Source organism: Nipponia nippon, unplaced genomic scaffold, assembly GCF_047370975.1.
Source record: "Nipponia nippon isolate SJK-2023a ecotype South Korea unplaced genomic scaffold, ASM4737097v1 scaffold_106, whole genome shotgun sequence".
NCBI lineage: Eukaryota > Metazoa > Chordata > Aves > Pelecaniformes > Threskiornithidae > Nipponia > Nipponia nippon.
In genome coordinates, this window is record NW_028262298.1 from 22,371 (window position 1) to 36,454 (window position 14,084).

The 14,084-nt window shown below is 50.0% G+C and overlaps 1 long non-coding RNA gene across 1 annotated transcript; it reads right to left on the bottom strand.

Moving 5' to 3' along the window:
- Positions 1 to 9,588: 9,588 nt before the first annotated feature.
- On the bottom strand, positions 9,589 to 13,506 carry LOC148056969 (uncharacterized). Its single transcript, XR_015702105.1, has 3 exons — positions 13,378 to 13,506; positions 10,768 to 10,867; positions 9,589 to 10,237 (listed from the first exon to the last, which is right to left on the bottom strand). It is a non-coding gene; the product is annotated as an uncharacterized LOC148056969 (long non-coding RNA).
- Positions 13,507 to 14,084: the final 578 nt, after the last annotated feature.

Genomic DNA, 14,084 nt, shown 5'->3' on the forward strand with positions numbered 1-14,084 from the left:
AAACTATTCAGTTCTGGGGTTTTCCGGCGCTTTTCCACATCATAACAATGGGTCATTTTTGGTTTTCTGCGTTAAAATGTAGGGGGGGGGGGGGGGGTGTGTGTGTGTGCGCGCGCGCTTGCTTTCCAGCTGCACAAATCCAGGCGGATTCGGCTTTCCTGGGAGCCCCAAACCGTGTTGCTCTTGGATATTTTGCTCTTGGACTTGGATATTTTGACACTTTGGTATCTTAGACTTCGGTATCTACTTACAATTCTGTCTATTTAGACTTAGTTATCTGTTTACACTTCCATAGAACCTTTACTTCCATTACACAGACGACCTACTTTGGCTTACTCGGTGACACACGGTAAGCGTAGATACCTCTACCTATCCAGACTTTCTTCTGTTTTCAATTCCTTCATCTACATCATCTCTTTTTGCGTTTTAAACTCCTTTATTTCTTCACATATAGACAAGTTCTTTTTTATTTTAAAACCCTATCTATCTCCATTTAGATTTTTTAATAATTTCTAGAACGTAGCAGGTACAGGTTTGTATTTTGAAATCCTTTTCTCTCTCTCTCTCTCTCTCTAGAAATGAATATTATTTTTCAATATATATATATATATAAAGGCGAGAGATTTTCCTCTACTGCAATGCCTCGCACCCGTATTTCCAGTTTTTAACATTTTTAATCACACACACACACACGAGTTTTCAGGCATTTTGGGGCTGTGACCCCCCCTCCTCTGGGGGGGAACCTCCCCGTGACACCTTCATCCCCCACTCACCTGCTCCTCTGTTTCATCATCACACCCCCCGCCCCCAGGGACGTTGGGGTGCCCCAAATGACATCATCACCCCCCAGGCCCCTCCACACTTTTTCATCACCCCCCCAAAAAAGGCACAAAACAAGGAAAACAGCCCCGACCGGCAGCTCGCTACTTTAATAATGCCGTTTACATATGTAGGCGCCCCCGAAAAGGGGAGCTCCGCCAGAGAAATAAAATGCGGGCAGCCCCCCCAGCCCCTGTCCCGCAAGCCGGCGGCTGCCCCACGCCGCGGGGGAGCCTGCCAGGGGACGGTGACGCACCTCTCGCTCAGGCTCTGCTCTGCCGTGCTCCCCCTCCGTTCCCGCGCTGGGACGGGCTCCCCGGGGCAGCGAACCTCCCCGCTCCCTCTTGGCCCGGGGCTCTCCCCACCAGACAGCCCTCGCTGACGCACCCGCGGGGCACCCGCCAGAGACAGAGCCAGGAGCCTCCAGGCACGGGGCCGGCCCCTTACCCTCGGGACGCTTCACGACCGGCAGGCCAACCTGGGCCGGGGGGACCTAGCGAGCATCACGAGACGCCTGCAACGAGACACCTGAAAAACAAAAATCCCAAGCGATATTTCCGCATGGGAAAAAAATAGCACAGCAGCGAGTAGAGGAATTCAGTCAGAGCAAGGGAGAGGAGAGCAGTTGAGCTCAAGGAGGATTCGAGGTAAGCAGGTCAGCTCAAAACACAAGACGTCCTTTAAAAGCTAGAGCGACCTGAACGCTTCCAATCAGCATGAAGACTAACCGGTACGATTCCAAACACGTTCTGCGCGTAAAAGTACGCGCTCTTGCCGGCGTTGGAAAACGTCTCACCCCTTCCTTACGGCACGGCTGCAGGGAGACAACCCTGCGAGGCTGCAGGACAAGGGCGTACCGCAATCAGAATCTACGCTTACAGATCCGCCGCAACAGCTACGGCCCTCACGCTCCTGCGCATCTTGCTGGCTCGGTCGATAAAGCTGGAAGCGAAGCGTAACGCTTTCGAGGGTAAAAGGAAAACCAGAGGACAAATCGCAGCAATTCGCTTCCTACTAAAAAAGCTGTGCGTGTGCTTACAGACATCCAATAAAAATACTTCTACTGGAGAAGGGCTGGATTTTCCTTTTGCGTTAATTTAACTTGCACAGCTGTGAATCGATACCAGCAGATTATCTGTCTCCAAGATACGCAGTTATCATTTGACCAGGGGTTTTTTGCACCTTACGTCATTAGGAGCGACATCTGGCCAGCCGCGCTGCCCGAGAGAGATGCTACTGAACTGCCAGGGAAACGCACCCTTGAAAGCCAGACAGAAAGAAAAGTACTTCAGAGCACTCCGTCAAACGAGCGGGGGGTGGGAAACCCCGTAACGTTCAGTTGCCTCTCCTGGTCAACGTTTAGAACAAATACCTAACGGCTCAAATACACCTAAGCAATTGTACGCCACAGCTAGTTGGCAGTTAAAGTTGAAACAACGCCACAGCTAGTTGGCAGTTGCAGTTGAAACAATGCAAGGCAGTTTGTATAGACAATTTTAACTTTTTTTTTCCTAAAGTTACATCTAGGGTAGAAAAATCAGTGAGAGAAGAGATCCCTCATACGGTTTTACTTTGCGGGCGGAATCCAATCCCCGGGGCTGCAATGCCTAAGGCTACCAAAAAGGACCGGCAGATTTGCTAACGCTTTTGGCTGCACCGAAGCACGCAGAGGAACGCGTGTTGATGACATCTCGGCTGTTGCAACTGAGAACCAGCGATGCCATCAACTTCCGGAAGACGTGCTGTGCTCGGCTCTTTGGAAGCAAACGGACTTTTCTTTCTTTTTTTTTTCTTTTTTTCTTTTTTTTTTTTTTTTTTTTTAAGAGAGCGGAAAGTCTCGCTGCTGCTGACTTCTACTGCCAAGCGCATCATCTCTGAAGATCCCCACTCTGATGGGGAGTTCATAAAACACAACTTCTTTGAATGAGAAAGACTTCCATTCTGGAAAATCTCTTTCCAACTGAAGTAAGAAACCACACGCTGTAGGTTAAGGAAAAAGGACGCTGCCGAAGCAGTAACTCACCGAAACCACGTCAGGACTCGCTGTCGCTACTTACAAGGCTGGCAATGCTTCTCGGGAAAGCGACGCCGATTCCTCCTCTTTTGTCCACGTCTCTCCTTGGACCTGGATCGCTTTTAGTATGGGTGCCAGTATCTCAGTAAGCTTTTCAAGTACTACTGTAAGATATTTTCAAAACTTACTGACTGAAAAAGCACACAACAGACGATCCCTCAGAAACATCTGTAACGCGACGCTTCCCGGACACGTCCGCGCTTTAAGCGCAAGATAAGCAGGGCTCAAGAAACGCCATGCCGATGAGGCGACGCGTTCGAGACCCTCGGGAGGCTTACCGAGGGGCCCCATGATCACCAAGAGCTACGGAAACATCAAGACCCGAGAAAGCCAGGGTACGAGACACAGAAGACAGACTACGCAAAAGCAGAACGCACAGACACAGGATGGAACCGCCCTGCCCAGCCAACGTCAGCAGCGTGCTAAGAACAGTAACCCGGTCCTTTTCCCTTCCCAAAGGAGACTGCTCCTGGACAGGCCTCTCCCCGACACCAACTTTATAACCCCTCCCTGCAATTCCTATCCTTGATACCTCCTCAGCCCTCACCCCGCAACTGAGCTTTCAGAGGGCCAGGGATCTGAATCCACCCTCAAAAAAGAAAAAAAGAAAACCACCACACACCGAACTAGAACATTCCTGCACTCACTCAGTTCTTCTTCATCATCTCAAAAAAAACCAAAAAACAAAAAACAAAAAACCCCAAAACCTCCCAACCCAAAAACCCACAGCACACTAACAAACTAAAACACAGTGCTGGTATTCAGCATCGGTCTGGTTACTGCCAACCGCTTCTGCGACACCCTCCTCCTCAAAAGCACCGCACCGCTCTGCTCCCCTGCTCCACGCCTGTTCTCAAGAAAGATGCTGCGGCTGTCGCTCGGTGCGCCTAGGATGCCAGGAGACACAAAGTTCCCGTGGCGCTCGGGTGAAATAGCCAGCCCCGTGTGCCTCCCCTCTACCACCCAGCTCACCTCAACTTCTCAGCCGATTCTCAAGGCAGCCAGCACAGCTCCCACAAAACCAAACGGGAAATGATTAACCAACATGCCATTTCATACTTTACTATTAAATGACGACCCGGCTGACAACCACCTCGCCTCCTCCAGCCGCTCCTCAGCGGGAAGCTACGCCCCCTCCGAGGCTGTTAAAAGGGAGGACCCTAAGGAAAGAGAACAACTCCTTGAAAACTAAAGACAGGGAACGGGATAAAAGCAAAAAAAAGTCAATAATGACGGGAATTAGGGCAACAAAGAGAAAAAAATGAAAACCGGGGACAGTGAACTAAAAGAGAGACGTAGGAAGACAATTGAAAAAGCAAAGGTACTAATAGAGACAAGGAAGAATTAAAAAAGGGAAACGGCAAACGGAATACAAGTAGACAGAAGCTTTCTTTTGTCGTGGTTTAACCCCAGCCAGCAGCTAAGCACCACACAGCCGCTACGGGGGAGAAAATTGGAAGGGTGGAAGTCAGAACACTCGTGGGTTAAAGGAAGAACAGTTTAACAATTGAAGGAAAAGACAACAGAATAGTAGTAATAGTACTAGCAGTAATAATAATAAACCAATAACAGTATACAAAGCAAGCGATTCACTCTACAGGTGCTCACCACTCGCCGACCGATGCCAAGCACGTCCCCGAGCAGCGATCGCTGACTCCTGGCCAACGACCCCCCGTTTCCCTACCGAGCGTGACGTCACACGGGAGGGAACAGCGCTTCGGCCGGTGCGGGTCAGCTGAGCTGGCTGTGGCGCCTCCCAGCTTCTGGCGCACCGGGCAGAGCACGGGACGCTGAAAGGTCCTTGAGAGGTGTAAGCGCTACTTAGCGACAAACAAAAACGTCAGTGCGTTACCAACATTGTTCTCATCCTAAATCCAAACCGCAGCACTGTGCCAGCTACTTGGCCCAGCCCCGTCTTCGCTTCATGGGTCCCACCTGGGCTGCCCTAGCTGGAACCCATCAGGAACTGAGGCCATCACCCCAGCCCCACAGCACATCACTGCGTCCCCTGGACCCAACCGCAGCCGCTCACCCAGAGGCCAGGGGCTGGAAACACATCTGGGGTCACAAAGGAGGCAGCAAATGTTTGTTCCTTCACGCCCATCAGAAATCCCAGCAATGAGCTGGTTACGAGGCTTGATGCCCAAAGGCAGCGGGACAGAGGGAAAAGAGGGACGAGGAAAGCAGAAGGAAGGATGGAGGGAGGTAGAGAAGAGGTGTAGGACAGGGAGCCAGAAAACGGGATACTGGGAACAAGAGAGGGACGGGGAACCGCACAAGGGTGTTGAGAGAGAGAGAAATGGAGTGCAGCGAGGAGGAGGATGGGGAGATCCCACAGGAACAGGGAGCAACAGGGGGCAGGGGAGAGAGACAGAAGGGACCGAGCGGGACAACAGGAACAGCAGAGAGGGACAGAGAGAATAAGAGACACGCAGGCAGCGGCGGGGCGGGGCGGATAGAGGGAAGTACAAAAGGGGGAAAAAGCAAAAAGAATTAAAAAAAGTGACAGGAAGTTGGAGAGAGGCAGTCACAGAAATAGAAATTAAAAAGCAACAAACATAGGCAAGAATTAAAAATTAGAGAATGTAAGACAGAGCGAGAAATAGAAAGGGAACAGGACAGAGAGGCAGGAAATGTAAAAAATTGTTAAAGGGAGCTATGTAGAGGGAGATTTGAAAGGGAAAATAAAAAACAATGGACTACAGGAAACACAGGAAAGAAAAATGGGACAGGGAACTAGATAAATGGAGACATAGAAATAAGACGTTAAAAGCAACGTGGTACGTGACAGGAAAGCATTAAGAATAAGGGAAAGGGAACTAGATAAATGGAGACATAAAAAGAAAATTTTAAAAGCGACAGGGTAAGGAAAACCAGAAAAAATTAAAAACAGGGAGAGCAAACTGCGTAAAAGATGAGAGAGAGAAAAATTCAAAAAGGATGGGACAGGAAAGAATTAAAAAACAGGGATAGGGACCTTGATAAAAGTAGACCTAGAAGGAAACTTGAAAATGCCAAGAGGTACAGCACAGTCAGCAAAGAACTAAAAACAGGGACAGCAAACCAGATTACATATGGAAACAAAATTTTAAAAGCCGAGGGATAAAGAGAGGGGAAAATGAAAAAAATAGAGATGGCAATCTAAAGAGAGACATACGAAGAAAAGAGATGAAGTGAAGCACAGGCTGGAGGACAGACAGGAAAGCATTAACAAATAAGCGCATTGGATGGGATAAAATTAGACATCGGAAAAATAAAAGCCACGTCTCTTAGGAAAGACAAGAAAAAACTACCAAATAAAGAAAGGGGGACAAAGAGAGAGACGCATACAAAGTAAATTTTAAAAGCAACGGGGTACACAACAGACCGAAAACTATTAAAAAGTAAGGATAGGGAGCTTGATCAAAGTAGATATAGAAAGAAAATTTCAAAAGCAACTGGGTAGAGGACAAACAGAAAGAAAATTAAACACAGAGGCAGCAAACGAGATAAAAGTAGACATAGAAACAAAAATTTTAAAGCCGAGGTACTAAGACAGGAAAGAATTAAAGAAATAGCAACAGCGAACCAAACAAATGCAGAGAGACAGAAATTGTAAAAAGCGACCGCACTAAGGAAAGATGAGAAATAATTAAAAAATAATGACAGTGAACGGAATAAAGGTAGAAAATTTTTAAAGCAACAGAGTTGAGGGAAATAGAGGAAAAAATTTAAAAGTAGGGGCACTGAACTGAAACGGGGACATAGGAAGAAAATTGAAAATCAAAGGCACTAAGGAAATAATTAAAAATAAAGACATCGAAGGGAAAAATGTAGACAGGGAAAGAACGTTTTAAAAGTGATGGGTATGAGGGAAATAAAGGGAAAAATTAAAAGATAGGGACAGCGAACTAAAACAGATGTGGAAAGAAAATTTAAAAAGCAACGGCACGAATGAAAGAAAAAGAAATAATTTTTTAAACAACAGCAAAGGGAATAAAAGTGGGCATAGAAAGAACATTTAATAAGCAGAGGGGAACTAGGGGAATAAAGGGGAAAAATTGAAAAATAGGGACAGCAAACTCAGAGATGGAGAAAGAACATTGAAAAAGCGAGGGCACTAAGGACAGACAAGAAATTATGAAAAGAAAAGACAGCAAAATAAAGACTGCAAAGGGAATAAACGTAGACAATTTTAAAAGCGACAGGGATTAGGGAAATCAAGGGAAAATTATGAGATAAGGAGAGCAAACTAAAACAGAGATGTAAAAATAAAATTTTTGAAGTGACGGCACTAAGACAAGAAATTATTAAAAAAATTCAAAGGTAATAAAAGTAGGCATAGAAAGAAGATTTAATAAGCAGAGGGGAATTAGGGAAACAAAGGAAAAAATTAGGAAATAGGGACAGTGAACTAAAATAAATGCAGAAAGAAACTCTAAAAAGCAAGGGCACTAACAAAAGACAAGAAATTATTAAAAGACAAGACAGCAACATAAAGACAGTGAACGAGGTAAAAGTAGAAAAATCTGAAAAGCAAGGGGGATTAGGGAAATAAAATAGAAAAATTTAAAAATAGGGACTGAACTAAAACAGAGATGTAGAAAGAAAAGAAATAATTAAAAAATAAAGGCATCAAAAGTAAGAAAAGTAAGCATAGAAAGAACATTTTAAAAGGGGGCGATAAGGGAAAAATTAAAACGTAGAGACAGCAGGCTAGAACAGATTAAAATAGAACATCTAAAAAGCAAAGGAATTAAAGAAAGGCAAGAAGTAATTAAAAGAACAGCATAATAAAGACTGGGAACGGCATAAAAGAAAATTTTAAAAAGTAACAGGGATTAGACAAATAAATGGAAAAATTAAAAAATAGTGGCAGTGAACTTAAAGAGATGGAGAAGGATAATTTAAAAAGTGAGGGCACTATGGAAAGACAAGAAATAATTAAAACATAAATACAGGGAAATAATGACAGCTACTGGAACAAAAGGAGACAGAAAACTTTAAAAGAAACTCTGATTAAGGAAATAAGGATAACATTCAAAAATAGCATCACTGAACTAAAATGGAGATGATGAAAGAAAATCTAAAAAGCGGTAGCACTAAGGAAAGACAAGAAAGGACAATCAAAAACTAACAGCAGCAAACGGGATAAAAGTAGAACATTTTAAAAGCCAAAGGACGGAGAAAGGAAAGAACTAAAAAATAGCAGCAGTGAACTACAATGCAGAAATAAAAAAAAAAAATGCACTAAGGAAATACAAGAAATCATTCAAAACTACAGATGGTGAACAGGAGAAAAGTGGGCAGAGAAAGAAAATTTGCAAAGCCATGAGCATTAGGGAAAAGAAGGGGAGGGAACTAAAAACTAGGGACAGCAAACGAAAGGCAGAGCAAGAAAATTTAAAACGGGAGGGCCCTAAGGAAAGACAAGAAATAATTAACTAGAGCACAATAAAGACAGCAAAGGGGATAAAAGGAGACAGAAAATTTAAAAGCAATGGAGATTAAAGCCATATTGAGTAAATGAAAAAACGGCGATGGCAAACTATAAGGAAAATAAGGAAAAAATTAATCGAAACTGTGAACTAAAAGAGAGATGTAGAATTAAAAAATTGTAAAAGCAATGGCAGTAATGAAAAACAAGAAAAAATAATTAACGTCTCATGACCGCAAAGGAGATAAAAGTAGAAAATTTTAAAAACCAATGATCAAGATTAAGAAAGGAAAAAAGGAAAACCCAAATATTAAGATTAAGAAAGGAAATCGCTAAAAAATAGTGACAGCTAACTACAACACAGACATAAATAGAAATTTTAAAAAGCAAAGGCACTAAGGAAAGACAAGAAATCATTAAATAATAAAGACAGTGAACAGGACAAAAGTAGGCATAGAAAGAAAACTAAAAGAAAAAGAAAACAAACTAAGAGAGAGCTGTGGAAAGAAAATTTTAAAAGGTAGGGCACTAAGGAAAGACAAAAAAATAATTAAAGATAAATACATCAAAATAAAGACAGGAAATGGTATAAAAACAGACAAACTTTTAAAAGCAATGGTGATTAAGGAAATAAGGAAAAAATTTTAAAATCCCATTGGTGAACTAAAATGGAGATGGACAAGAAGATTTAAAAAGTGATGGCACTAAGGAAAAACAAGAAAGAATAATTAAAAGTTAATGACAGCAAACAAGATGCAAGTAGAAATTTTAAAAGCCAAAGGATTAAGAGAGGAAAGCAGTACAAAGTAGCAACATTGAACTACAATGCAGACATAGACAGAAATTTTTAAAAGCGACAGTGCTAAGGAAAGACAAGAAATCATTCAAAATAAAGACAGTGAACGGAATAAAAGGAGGCATAGAAAGAAAACTTAAAAAGCAATCAGCATTAGGGACAGTGCACTAAAACAGAGATGCAGAAACAAAATTTTAAAAAGCAAGGGCACTAAGGAAAGACAAGAAATAATTGGGAAAATTAAAAAACAGGACATCAGGAAGTGATTTAAAAACCCGCATCGGTGAACTAAAACGGAGACGGAAAAAATGGAAAAAGACAGAAAATTATTTTTGAATCATTTATATAATACAGCAGATATAGGTTTGTATTTGGAAATCCTTCTTTTTTTATATATATATATATATATATATGAATACTGTATATATACATATGAATATTATTTTTTTATATATATATATATATATATATATAAAGGCGAGAGATTTTTCTCTACTGCAATGCCTCACACCCGTATTTACAGTTTTGAACGTTTTTGATCACACACACGAATTTTCGAGGCCGATTCCTCCTCTTTTGTCCACGTCTCTCCTTGGACCTGGATCGCTTTTAGTACGGACGCTAGTATCTCAGTAAGCTTTTCAAGTACTACTCTAAGATATTTTCAAAACTTATTGACTGAAAAAGCACACAGCTTCTATGACGAAAACAAAGCCTGTTTCTTCTGAACGCCTGAACTCTTACAAACGGCGTCTTTCCTCTTTTAGGACGCAACTATTTTCCCGATATCATTTCCTAGTAAGCGCACAGAAACAGAAGATTGCGCTTTCAGGAAGGCAAAATAAACGGAGGGAAGTCGGCTTTGCACAGGCAGAACACGCTCCAGCGCAGACCTTCTTTTCCTTTTAGGATCTGCGTTAAAATAGTTCCTAGAAAAACTACAGAAGGAAGGAGAGCTGGCGCATTCTTGACGTTAACTTTGAAGTCCATGCTCCAAGCGCCTTAGGAAAAACGCGGACACGCATCGCGGACGTACCTTGTACTCGCAGACCGCTACGCAGCCTTTCCGTCCGTCTTGCGCTTTCACGGCAGAAGAAAGGGCGACCACGGTGAAACGGCGGCAGCTGACACTCTGCTGAGAGAGGAAAAAAAACCTGTAGCATAAAGCTGGGGAGGAGTCCCAAGCTGCCCGGTTTTGTGAAGTCTTGCGAAGGCTACAGCCGAGCGAAGGAAAAAATAGCCCTTTGGAACATATTGCCAAACAACATTCGGCAATAAAACTCGGAGGCGTTTGACACGCGCCCATTTTTTGGTAACTTGCTATTTGCTTCCTGTTATCGTTGTTCTTCCTTCAGAACCTCTACTTGGAGCCAACTTCTTTGCTACCGGTTCAAGCGTTTCCCTTCCTGGTATTACTAGCACACGGGCCCAGGCAAGTCCCTGAACTGCTCTTCCGAACTTCTCCAAACGACAATTACAGCCACGAAAGAGGACTTCAAGAGAGGAAAAGGAGAGGCCGGGCAGCAAAAAAGCTCTGCAGGCTGCCACCAGTCAACATTCCACTCTTTTTTTTTTTTTTCTTTTAAATACACCCCCCCCACACCCCCAAATACAAACAAAAAAAACCCATGACCTTGTATTTTTTTTCCTTTGGGAGCTCACCCCTGTCTCAGCACAGTGTCCTCCACAGAGCAGGAAGCGCAGACGATCTGTATCCCGATCTGCACGCGACGAATCCGTGTTCAGAAGAAATAGGCCAGATCTGTAAGACCGGTGTTATTTTGGGGGTTTTAACAATCACAACGCAATTGCATCGACCGACGCGTTTGTGAGAAAACTCCTTAACTTCTAAACGTAGCACCTCCTTGGGTAAAAAAACGTGTGCGAGACTGAAAAAAAGGGATGATTCAGAGCTCCCGCTCACGATGGAGCCGTGGCGAAAGGAATGAAAGTGAAGACAAACAGCAGCAACAGGAAGTGAAATTCGGCTTTAATTCTAGGCACGTGCTTAAGAGACTCTCCAAGCCCACACCTCAATCCTAGGAGCGACTAGCCCTTTTCTGGAAGGACAAACTTTGTTACTTCAAAGTCCTAGACCGAAGGCTCCACGGAACAGAACGTGCACCGAGCCACAGGCCACCGTGCCACCGACGCTCTGATGGCAAAGAAAAACCAAGGAAAACTAAAGTTTAAAGATCGGTTTCCATCGCGTTTCATTCCTTACGTTTCCACTGGCACCTAGGTGCTCCAAAATGAACTCTACTGACACCGCATGTTACTAACAATTTAGTTCTGCGTATCAAAACAACAGGCTATTTCCAGCTCGCCCATCAAAGTAGCACGACCGACCAGAAGAGAAACACCGGACCCTAAAGAAGGGAACAGGCAGCTCTTCATTTCTCCTAGAGGAAAGTCTGTTCTTTTGCCCGGAAGGCAAACAGCCGAAACTGCCAAGGGAGCACTGCAGGAACGCGGCGCGCTCTCTCAGCTGCAATTTGTCATCGGCTTTTCTGCACGGGCAGCGGCTTTGCCTTTCCTCTGGCTTTGATGTGGCGCCCCTGGAGCGTCCTTGACCCGGCAAGGGTTTCTCCCCGCTCCCGCAGCCCCAGACACGCGATTACCTGAGCGCCGAGCGGAATCACCCACGCGGGATTTTCTTCCCGGGACGCAGAAGGTGACGCTGGGAAAGGAGGAGGCAAAAAAGGAAGCGGTTTGTCCGGCAGCCACGGCCCTAGAAACTACACCTCCCGGCATGCCCCGGGGAACCAACGTGGCCGACCAAAAGCCCCGGATGCCAGGGGACGCAGCCCTCCGTGCTTTGGGATCCTGCGGGGACACCGTTCACCGCGCCACCGCCGCACGTGGAAGCCCCGCCGAGCCCCCAGCGCGGCTCCCCCCCGCCGCCCGGCCCCGGAGCGGAGCGGAGCGGCGCGGCTCGGCGCGGCGCCCCCCCGCACCGGCGCGGCGCCCGCCCAACTCCGGGCTCACCTCGCCACCGGCCCCGACCCGACGCGCCCCCCCCTCGCCCGGCTCCGGGAAGCCCCGCCCGCCCGGCTCCCACACGGCACCGAACCCTCCCCGCTCCGTGCCTCCCGCCGGCCCGCCGCTCCCCCGCAGGCAAGGGAAAGGAGGAGGCAAAAAAGGAAGCGGTTTGCCCGGCAGCCACGGCCCTAGAAACTACACCTCCCGGCATGCCCCGGGGAACCAACGTGACCGACCAAAAGCCCCGGATGCCGCGAGACGCAACCCTCCGTGCTTTGGGACCCTGCGGGGACACCGTTCCCCCCGCCGCCGCCGCACGTGGAAGCCCCGCCGAGCCCCCAGCGCGGCTCCGGGCAGCCCCCGCCAACACCTCCGGCTGCCCGCCCCCGCCCGGCGCCGACGCGGCGCGGCGCCCCCCCGCCGCCCGGCCCCGGACCGGCGCGGCGCGGCGCCCGCCCGGCCCCGGAGCGGCGCGGCTCGGCGCGGCGCCCCGGAGCGGCGCGGCTCGGCGCGGCGCCCCCCGCCCCGGCCCCGGAGCGGCGCGGCTCGGCGCGGCGCCCCCGCCGCCCGGCCCCGGAGCGGCGCGGCTCGGCGCGGCGCCCCCCGCCGCCCGGCCCCGGAGCGGCGCGGCGCTCCCCCGCCGCCCGGCCCCGGCGCGGCTCGGCGCTCCCCGCCGCCCGGCCCCGGACCGGCGCGGCGCTCCCCGCCGCCCGGCCCCGGACCGGCGCGGCTCCCCCCCCCCGCCCGGCCCCGGACCGACGCGGCTCGGCGCGGCGCTCCCCCGCCGCCCGGCCCCGGCGGGGCTCGGTGCGGCGCCTCTCCGCCGCCCGGCCCCGGACCGGCGCGGCGCCTGCCCAGCATCGAATCAGTGCGGCTCAGATCGGCGCGGCGGCCCCCCGGCGCCCGGCCCCAGAGCGGCGCGGCTCGGCGCGGCGCCCGCCCGGCCCCGGACCGGCGCGGCTCGGCTCGGCGCGACGCTCTCCCGCCGCCCGGCCCCGGCGCGGCTCGGCGCTGCCCCGCCGCCCGGCCCCGGCGCGGCTCGGCGCTGCCCCGCCGCCCGGCCCGCACCGGCGCGGCGCCCGCCCAGCATCGAACCAGCGCGGCTCAGCTCGGCGCGGCGCCCCCCGCCGCCCGGCCCCGGAGCGGCGCGGCGCCCCCCGCCGCCCGGCCCCGGGAAGCCCCACCCGCCCGGCTCCCACACGGCACCGCACCCTCCCCGCTCCGTGCCTCCCGCCGGCCCGGCCGCTCCCCCCAGGCACCGCCGCCCTTCTCGGGACTTTCCCCGCTCACCTCCTCCCTGCCTGCAGCCGCAGCCGGGCTCCCGCTGGCCCCTCCGCGGGGGGAAGCTCCACCCACGGCGCGATGCCCGCCCCCGATGCACCTCGCAGGCGCTGGCGAAGCTCCGCCCTCCCAGCGGAAAACCCCGCCCTCTGCAGCCAAGCTCTGCCCTGCACACAGCACGCATGAGCCGGTGAAGCTCCGCCCCCTCGGCAAAGCTCCACCCTCCCATGGCAAAGCTCCGCCCCCCGCAGCAAAGCTCCGCCCCTGAGACAGCGCGCATGCGCAGACAAAGCTCCGCCCTTCACAGCAAACCTCCGCCCTCCCACGGCAAAGCTCCGCCCCCCGCAGCAAAGCTCCGCCCCTGAGACAGCGCGCATGCGCAGACAAAGCTCCGCCCTTCACAGCAAACCTCCGCCCTCCCACGGCAAAGCTCCGCCCCCCGCGGCAAGGCTCCGCCCCCGACGCATCGCGCATGCCCTGGTCAAGCTCCGCCCTCACCCGGCAAAGCTCCGCCCTCACCCGGCAAAGCTCCGCCCCCCCGCGGCAAGGCTCCGCCCCCGACGCATCGCGCATGCGCTGGTCAAGCTCCGCCCTCACCCGGCAAAGCTCCGCCCTCACCTGGCAAGGCTCCGCCCCCCCCCGCGGCAAAGCTCCGCCCCCGAGGCAGCGCGCATGCGCGGCAAAGCTCCGCCTTTCACATCAAAGCTCCGCCCCCA